General features: G+C 44.1%; 1 pseudogene; it reads right to left on the reverse strand.

Annotated features, from left to right (window-relative positions):
• Positions 1-5,120: 5,120 nt before the first annotated feature.
• On the reverse strand, positions 5,121-5,221 carry LOC120103196 (U6 spliceosomal RNA; annotated as a pseudogene).
• Positions 5,222-9,437: the final 4,216 nt, after the last annotated feature.

Consider the following 9,437-nt stretch of genomic DNA (forward strand, 5'->3'; position numbering starts at 1 on the left):
TTTCTTAACATGCCTTTAGTCACACTCTAACACTAAAATTTAAGATTTGTAAGATTTTACAAGACTCAAGACTTTTGATACACTCCATAGTCACAGGTACCTGTCTCAAAATTAGTAACAAGGCCAACACACTAGACTCTCATGTCCCCACTCCAGCCCCTCCCACCCAGACCTTCCTGCCTCTTTCCCACTCCGGGGGATCCATTGATCTTGTCAACATTTCGTGGTAAATCTTGAGTCTCGAATGACAATTCCCAGATTAATTTCTCAGACTAGACACTGACACAGTCTCACAGTGAAGCAAACAAACCAGTACATATCTCGTGTTGTGTGAAGAATGCCAAAAAGACCACAATCACACAGTCCTGAGAGTTCTTCCGTTCTCCAGTGCTGAAGATGCTCAATCCCACTCAGAGAAACAGCCTTAGTCTCCTTTGATGAGGCAGGACACACTGCAGTGTTGGACACTCATGGCCAGTCAGATGGTCTCTTCCACAGTCCAGCTCTTTGGACCTCTTGCACTCTTCCCATCTCTGCTAGCTAGCTCAGCTTCATTTTGGGCTGCAGAAACATTAACTTTGGCCTGCTAGTTCTTTAAACCTGTAGCTTCTTTCCTAAAAGCCTACTTTCCTGGCAGTGTGTGTGTGCTATGTCCCACCACCAGAACCGATCACCCATCAAGTGTTTAACACATAACTGCCCTCATCGTCTGTGCTGCTGAGAAAACTTCAGCCCTCTAAACATACCTGAAAACTCTCTTAGGCTCAATTAACCAGCGATGCTGTGCTGCCTAGTTCTGTGTCAACTTGGCACAAAATAATTATCGAAGAAGGAAGAATGTCATTCAAAAAAATGCTTTCCTAAGACTGGGCTGCAGGCAAGCCTATAGGACATTTCCTAAATTAGTGATAGCATAAGAAGGCCCAGCCCACTGTGGGAGGTGCTATCCCTGGGCTGATAATCCTCGGTTCTATATGAAAGCAAGCTGAGCAAGCCACAGGAGCAAACCAGTAAGCAGCACTCTTCCATGGTCTCTGTGTCAGTTCCTGCCTCCAGATCCCTGCCCTGCTTGAATTCCTGCCCTGACTTCCATTGATGATGTACTGTGATGTGGACGTATACATGGAATAAACCCTCTCCTCCCCAAATTGCTTTGGCTGTGATGTTTCACCACAGCAATAGAGATCTTCACTAAGACAGACAGTCTCCCTCCCTCCTCTACTAGGGAGAAATCTGAAGCCCTGCATTCCTAAGTCCTGCAGAAACAAAACAGACAAACAAACAACAACAGCAAAAACCATTTGTATAGACACTTCCCACCACCAACACATGTGCCGTGCAGATTTGTCTCCCCATCCATACCACATGACCCACATACCACCACCCACCCATCGTGCCACACGGTGTGCACCAAATAGTGAATGCAGGGTGTACTCTGGACAACTAAAACGCACAGCAACTACTCCTCCAGGTTGTAGATAGTAGATTTACCCAATACCACAATACTAATTACACAAAACCACCCACAAAATGCCAGCACTTGAAAACACACTGGCTCAAGGCAGATTTAACACAAAGAGCTCCGTCTTTGATTCTCCTTCCACAATATTTGAACTTTATGGATACATACTCAGGGTATCTGTATTTTGCCTCTGTCTCTCTTCTCTTTCAGTTTCTGTCTCTGTCACTCTGTCTATGTCCCTCAGCCCCCAGTGTGTGTATGCACATGTATGGTGTGTGTGTGTGTGTGTGTGTGTGTGTGTGTGTGTGTGTCTGTGTGTGTCTCTGTATGTGTGTGTGCACGCGCGTATCTGAAATAATCTTTAAATGACAGGATAGTGACAAGGGGCAGCCAGCTCAAATCATTATTGCAAAGAAAGATTCTGGAGATGTATATTTGCCAAAGAGGGTAGTTGGCTGTGGGAAAATATACTCAAAGTATATTATATACTTTGTGAAAACAACCTTGTGTAGTTTTAAATAATTTTTTAAAAGAGAAAGCTATAATCTCTAAGACCAAGTGGCTTCATTAGGGTTTAACCTAACCTATTTCTTTCTCCAATTTTTGAGCCATCTAGATCTGATAGCCGACCACATAATAGAACACAGAGATGGCCACGCCCTGTTCCTGAGGCCTTTTGACACCGCTGGTCTGGGACGGCCACGCCCCATTCGTGAAGCCTTTAGATACAGCTGATTGGTGCTCACATCAGCTCTCCCGGTGTGCAGATGGCACCCTTCTACTTCCCTCTGATGGCTACAGGACTGAATTCAAATAAAACAGCCCTGGAGAATGTTGATTCCTATTTTCTTCTCATATCAAGAGAAAATTACATGGTATCATTTTTCTCAGGGTGCAAAGCTGAAGAGAGTTTCATGCTACACACTTAACTGCATATTTTCAATTGTCTTTTCTTTTTAAAATTCAAGATCAAATGCACCTCGCAAGTTCTCTTCACAGGTCTGTTTCATGGGGAAGAACACAGCCGCGGTCAGGTGGATTCTTAGTGAACACACAGCCATTCCCAGGCAGAGGGGCAGGGATACAACCTACAGGTCTGCCTTCAACATGTTTGCTGTGTTGATGTTCCAAAGCTGTGGTCTGAAAGGTGGGCGGGGAAGAGAGTGTTAGAACGCTACATTAAAACAATGCAATTATCTTAAACTTTCCATACTCAGACCTTTATGAACTCACAGCTTAAAATGAATTTTCTATTGATTTTGCTATAATGATTCACAGCTCCTAGCTAATCAAATTGGGGGGTAACGGTTGTGATGGTCATAGATGTATGCAGCAAGAACCAGGCATAGAAATGCATTTTCATTAGCAATATCAATCTCAGAATTCCTAAAGCCAATACGTCTTTTCTTGGCAAATATCTGCAGAGATAACAATTATTCTAGGAGCAACCTCGAAGACCACTAGGGAAGGATAGCGCGATAGCATGATAGCGAGATGTAAACCTATTGCCATCTAGCGGTCAATCGCGGAACTGTCCGGTACCATCTCAACCCAAATAAATCTTTTAACGAAAGCATATTTTTGCCATTTTATTTCACTCCTCTGTGCATATATGGTTGAATTAAAATATTTTGGAAAACTCTTGGATAATTACATTACTACAATTTAAATATCTGTCTGAATGGAATTTTTTTAATTGTGCGTCAAAAGTTTCTTGAGCACAGCCAGCTTCGTGGCTATGCAACTAAGAGGTCGTCAGAATTTGATATTCGGGTTCTAGCTTAAATGTCATAAACAGTCGTTTATAAACACAAATATATTTCTGAATTGGTTTTTCATTCACATATATATGTATATATATATATATATATAGGATAATAAGAGTAGGCAGATCTCTATATGAAGTTACATATATATGTAAAGGTATGAATATTTAAACGCTTTTAAGCTGTATTTCTTCATTTTTATGATCATAATATTTTCCGATACAAGGTCTTATTATGTCTAGCCCAGGTTGCCCTAGAACTTACTATGTTGCTCAGGCTCCCCTGAAAGCTTGTAATCTTTATGCTTCTGTCTTTGTTCCAGAACGACAAATGTGTTTCGTGATGCTCAACTCAAAGTTATGTTTCTTAAACAAAGCAAAATATATTTACCATCTCTTTAAAATTATTATTAACATTTTCACAATACTGTGATATTGCAAACTGTACTTCATTTTTTTAAAGCAAAAGCCTGGTCAGAACTTGTGGTGAAAGGTTATGATCCCAGCTACTTGGGAGACTGAGGCAGGACAACCACAAATTCAAGGGCAGGCTGGGTTATCTGAGGAGTGGGAGGACAGCCTAGGTGACTTAGGAAGAGTCCATCTCCACCCAAAACTATAAAAGGATCTGAGGATGTATCAAGATTTAGGGGCACTTGCATAGCATGCAGGGATCCCAGTATTGCCTACAAGTTTTTATGTGGCAGGAGCTATACAGTTCTGTTCACTTCACTTTGATACATGTCTGATGACTGCCACACTTGCAAAATATTACTCAGAGTTCAATTGGTTCAGCTGAGGAGATGCGAATTAACTGTGCATTCCACACTAAAACATGTCTCCTTCATTTGTGCTGTTCAAGTTCCTCATCTCTGATGTCAAAATCAGATTTTAAAGCTTACTTAAAGACTTTTCCAATTTTGGTGATAAACAGCGATTATATACATGTCGGGGATACACTAATATTTTAATGCATGTACACACTGGTGCACTGAAAGGGAGTGAGTCAAAGAGATTATTTTAGCTTAATGTTCTTCACAAAGTGGAAGATTTTAAAACAGGTTGGAGGACTCTGTTTAAAACCTTTTTAAAGGAAACACATGCGAAGTTAAAATACAAAGAGTGGGAGTAACGTTTTTGATGACAGTAACGCAAACATCCATCTTCAACCTTCTTCTCCTCTAACATGGCTGCGACAAGCCGAAAGTATACTTTCTCACTCACTGCCCGGCTGTCACCTTTACCTTGAAAGGGGACGACTGCCTTTATCTCTTTTGAGGATCTGCTAGGTGGCATGATATTGACAGCAACTTGTCATCATAGAAAAGGTCAGCGTATTTGGAACCCTGTCCTCCTTTAGTTTAAGAAAAATGTCTCTTCGATTCTTTTGTCAAAAGCTAACAAGGGAAATTGTGCTGCACAAATAGAACCAGGAACAATACAGAAAATAAATTCCTGTGGTCATGCCTATGTCATTACAAAATGCAGGGCTAAAATACAATGGAGTTTTTTGAGGGGGAGATGGTGGGTGTGGGTTTGGTTTAGGTTGGTATGGTTTGGTTTGGTTTGGTTTGGTTTGGTTTGGTTTGGTTTAGTTTCACAAGGTTTCTCTGTGTAGCTCTGGTTATCCTAGAACCTACTATGCACACCAGACTGGCCTCAGACTCAGAGATCCTCTGAACTCTGCTCCTCTCAAGTGCTGGGATTAAATGCATGCACGGCCACACCCAGCAGAAGTTTCTATTTATTGCAGTGGTTCTCATCCTTCCTAGTGCTGTGACCCTTTAATACAGTTCCTCATGTTGCAATGACCCCCAACAGTAAAATTATTTTTGTTGCCACATCGTAACTGTAACACTACCGCTTGAAACATAATATAAAATTTTTGGAACTAGAGGTTTGAAAGAGGTCATGAATTGGCGTGTCATCCTTGCCCAGGGGCCATGCTAATCTTCTCTGTATCGTTCCAATTTTAGTATATGTGCTGCCGACACTGTTGATAGGACAAAACAGCAACCAACAGATTGGGAAAAGATCTTTACCAATCCTACAACAGATAGAGGGCTTATATCCAAAATATACAAAGAACTCAAGAAGTTAGACCGCAGGGAGACAAATAACCCTATTAAAAATGGGGTTCAGAGCTAAACAAAGAATTCACAGCTGAGGAATGCTGAATGGCTGAGAAACACCTAAAGAAATGTTCAACATCTTTAGTCATAAGGGAAATGCAAATCAAAACAACCTTGAGATTCCACCTCACACCAGTGAGAATGGCTAAGATCAAAAACTCAGGTGACAGCAAATGCTGGCGAGGATGCGGAGAAAGAGGAACACTCCTCCATTGTTGGTGGGATTGCAGACTGGTACAACCATTCTGGAAATCAGTCTGGAGGTTCCTCAGAAAATTGGACATTGCACTACCTGAGGATCCAGCTATACCTCTCTTGGGCATATACCCAAAAGATGCCCCAACATATAAAAAAGACACGTGCTCCACTATGTTCATCACAGCCTTATTTATAATAGCCAGAAGCTGGAAAGAACCCAGATGCCCTTCAACAGAGGAATGGATACAGAAAATGTGGTACATCTACACAATGGAATATTACTTAGCTATCAAAAACAATGCCTTTATGAAATTCATAGGCAAATGGATGGAACTGGAAAATATCATCCTGAGTGAGGTAACCCAACCACAGAAAAACACACATGATACGCATTCATTGATAAGTGGCTATTAGCCCAAATGCTTGAATTACCCTAGATGCACAGAACAAATGAAACTCAAGACAGATGATCAAAATGCGAATGCTTCACGCCTTCTTTAAAAGGGGAACAAGAATACCCTTGGCAGGGAATAGAGAGGAAAAGATTAAAACAGACACAGAAGGAACACCCATTCAGAGCCTGCCCCACATGTGGCCCATACATATACAGCCACCCAATTAGACAAGATGGATGAAGCAAAGAAGTGCAGACTGACAGGGGCCGGATGTAGATCGCTCCTGAGAGACACAGCCAGAATACAGCAAATACAGAGGCGAATGCCAGCAGCAAACCACTGAACTGAGAACAGGACCCCTGTTGAAGGAATCAGAGAAAGAACTGGAAGAGCTTGAAGGGGCTCGAGACCCCATATGTACAACAATGCCAAGCAACCAGAGCTTCTAGGGACTAAGCCACTACCCAAAGACTATACATGGACTGACCCTGGACTCTGACCTCATAGGAAGCAATGAATATCCTAGTAAGATCACCAGTGGAAGGGGAAGCCCTTGGTCCTGCCAAGACTGGACCCCCAGTGAACGTGATTGTTGGGGGGAGGGCGGCAATGGGGGGAGGATGGGGAGGGGAACACCCATAAAGAAGGGGAGGGGGAGGGGTTAGGGGGATGTTGGCCTGGAAACTGGGAAGGGGAATAACATTCGAAATGTAAATAAGAAATACTCAAGTTAATAAAGATAAAAAAAAAAGAGGTCATGACCCTCAGGTTGAGAACCTCTGCAGTATCCAAAATTCATAAACCCACAAAAGTCCAGCATATGTGAAAGGAGCTACAATATAATGAGTTTAAATGGGCAGGTGCATATGTATAGCTCTCCACCCCTTGAGTTCTGGAATTTATATTCCACCCAGGTCACACAACTTATGTGATCCTTGGGAACCAGTAAGGAAATCACTGCCAATCATATATGTCATTAGTGGGTGATTTTTAGTGTATTAGACAAAATGACTATAAATTACAAACGTAACGTTTTCTTTCTATACATCACTTTGGAGACCTTTGAGGGACAGGTTATGGAAAGCTTCTCAGGCCTAAGAAGCAAGGAACACTCACGTCTTTAATGTCCGTGAGCAATTCCCAAAGCAGAGGGGCTGCCCATGGGATATAGCTGCACCTGGGCCAGCCTGAAGTCTAGCCAGTATCTTAGGACCCAGACTTGGCTGCGCATAGATTGCTGGTTTATTTGTGCTCTGGAAGAGTTCATTTGAGGTCTTCATGAACTGTTGGTTTGAGGGACACCGCTTTCTTCTTCCCTAAGCTGTTTCTGGTTTAAGAGCAGATGTCTCCAGCCTCTCTGGGTGATAATTTTCCTCTCAGAGCTGGGCTGCCTGTCCCGTGCAATGGGACAGAATAGGAGAGCTTTGCCCCTCCATAAGATATACTTTGTACCCTCCCTCAGCTCCCTGCCCTGTCCATCCTTAATTAGATCTTATTATTATTTATTTATTTATTTATTTATTGTTGTTGTTGCTGAGTGTGTGCACATGTCATATGCAGGAATGTGCATGTCACAGAACACATACAGAGGTCAGAGGTCAGCCCTATGGAGGTGGACCTTGGATCAAACCCAGGTTCCCAGGTCTGAGTGTCAGGGAGCACTTTGTTTACCAAACTACCATATCACGTCCATCTTTGATGGCTAAAGTTGCCATGTGCCTTGGATCTAGCTCTCTGGCCAGGCCTCTCCTATAATGCCTTTACCTCTCAGCTCTAGAAGATTCTGCTTCACTACAGCTGTATCAGATTCCATGAAACTGCTCAGGGAAGAGACCCGGGATATGGAACGGAAAGCCATGCCAGGAAGTTTGGTAAAGCAGAGCAGGTCGAGCCCCGGAGACTCGGTGGACACACACCTGAGGCTTAGGTGACTCCCAGCTCCCTGCCAGACTCCTGACTTGGAATATGTGCCATGCTTCTCACATAAAAGAGACGAGACCTCAGTCAAGTAAACCTCAAATAGAGTTCTTCAGACTAATGAGGTACCTAGAGGCCCAGAGGGCTTAGCCAATCAGTTTCCCAGACATCCTCCCCCCTACCCCCTCCTGAAAAAGGTATTTATTTAATCTCGGGCCCATCCTGAGAGGTGGAGTATGGTTTTCAGATCCATTTTCCACCATGACTGTTTAGAACCATGGACTGCCTCTATTCATCAAGATCCACCACGGGAAGCCATGAAGAAGGCCTTCGACTACAGAACTGCAGCCTAATCTCTTGTAGAAGGCCTCTCTGCACTCCCAACCACACCCACCACCAAGTCTGCCTCTGCCAAGATAAAGATAATCATCCTGGCTGGGACAAGCAGAAGCTCCCCTCTCCCTCAGCCCTGGGCTATACGCTGCCCACAGCCTGTGGTTCTCACTCCGTTTCTCTGCTCTTACGAGTCTCGCAGCAGTGCGTGCATGTCCAAGAGTCTGAGAACCCCATGGTCCCGGCCTCATCGCAGGCTCACGGACCCCTGAAACAACTCCAGCTTTCCCACATCTCAGACTGTGCAGTCCCACCCACTGAGTGGCATTGCTGCATCTGCCCTGATAAGCACAGCCAAACTTCCCTGCCTTTCGCCCCCAAGTGCCATATCCTGTGGCGGAGCAGACTCAGGCCTACAACCCTACACCCAGATACTCACTGTCATGGGTGACTATTTTTCAGTCCCTGCAGAAGGCCCTTCTTCCCCACACCTCCTTAGGATAGCTTCATTCCAATTCTCCAATAATAGCATGGCAACCAGAACAGGAGCCTGCGCAGACGGGAATGACTAGACAAGTCTACTTCCTGCCTGAAAACTATGTGCATTCACAGGCCCGCCATTTTAGTCCATACCGCGTTACACCCATCACCGCAGCCTGCCAAGTTCCCATCCCATGCACTGTTTCCCCTTACTCTGTAGGAAGGCTTAAAGAAGCCTACTTCAGGGGGTTTGATTTTTGCCTGTCTGTGATTTCTACAGCTGGCTGAACCAGTTGCACTAAGAGGTGGTTAACATCAAGCGCCACTGGCCCTAAGAATGGCTGGCAGCCAGGCCTTTTTGAGGAGCTCTGGCTCCAGCTGCTGAGCTGTAGGAGGGGCTGTTAGTGCCTGCTGCTCACTGCCGGAAGAGTGTGGGGAACGTTGTGCGCACATCGAGCTTGGCCGATGAACAGTGCCCGAGACCTGCAAATATTAACAAAGCACACTCCCTTTCCGTGATTTCTACCTCTTTATTTAAAATAAAACAAAACAACAAACAAGCAAACAAACAAACCCCACGTCACTCAGCTGATCGGCAGTCAAAGAGTGTGCCGCCTCAGTGTGCGTCCCTTTCCTGGAGATGCTTCCAGTCTCATGAGCATCGCAGTAGAGCCAATGTGTCTTGTTTTAAATACTCAGAGCTAGCAGATTGCAGTTCCCTTAAATCTTCTGCTCTACCCCAACCTTTTCACTGT

The sequence above is a fragment of the Rattus norvegicus genome, chromosome 5 (genome assembly GCF_021556685.1).
Source record: "Rattus norvegicus strain SHRSP/BbbUtx chromosome 5, alternate assembly SHRSP_T2T, whole genome shotgun sequence".
Classification (NCBI taxonomy): domain Eukaryota; kingdom Metazoa; phylum Chordata; class Mammalia; order Rodentia; family Muridae; genus Rattus; species Rattus norvegicus.